This window comes from Octodon degus, unplaced genomic scaffold (assembly GCF_000260255.1).
Source record: "Octodon degus isolate 3935 unplaced genomic scaffold, OctDeg1.0 scaffold00011, whole genome shotgun sequence".
Lineage (NCBI taxonomy): Eukaryota > Metazoa > Chordata > Mammalia > Rodentia > Octodontidae > Octodon > Octodon degus.
In genome coordinates, this window is record NW_004524587.1 from 14,254,890 (window position 1) to 14,255,293 (window position 404).

The following is a 404-nucleotide window of genomic DNA, read 5'->3' on the forward strand; positions in this document are numbered from 1 at the left end:
GGAGATAGCTTGGCAGCCTCAACACCTGCCTGGCAAGCACAAGGTCCTGAGCTCAATGCCCGGTACCATTTGCCATGCCAGCCCCAGAACTGGACATGGTGGTACACCCCTGTAATCTCAGTTCTGGGGAGGCTGAGGCAAATGGATCACTGAGTCCCAGCTGCATAGCAAGACCCTGCATCAAAAAAAATTTGAGGGCCAGGGAGATAGCTCAGTAGAATAAGTGCTTTCCTAACAAGTACAATGGCCTGAGTTCAATCCCTTATTCTGGAAAAAAAAAATTTTTTTAAAAAGGGCCAGTAAGATAGCTCATTGGACTAAGTGCCTGCGTAGGCAAGTGCAGGGACCAGAGTTCCATTCTCCAGCATCTGGGGTACTGCATGCCACACCCTCCCTGCCCCCAG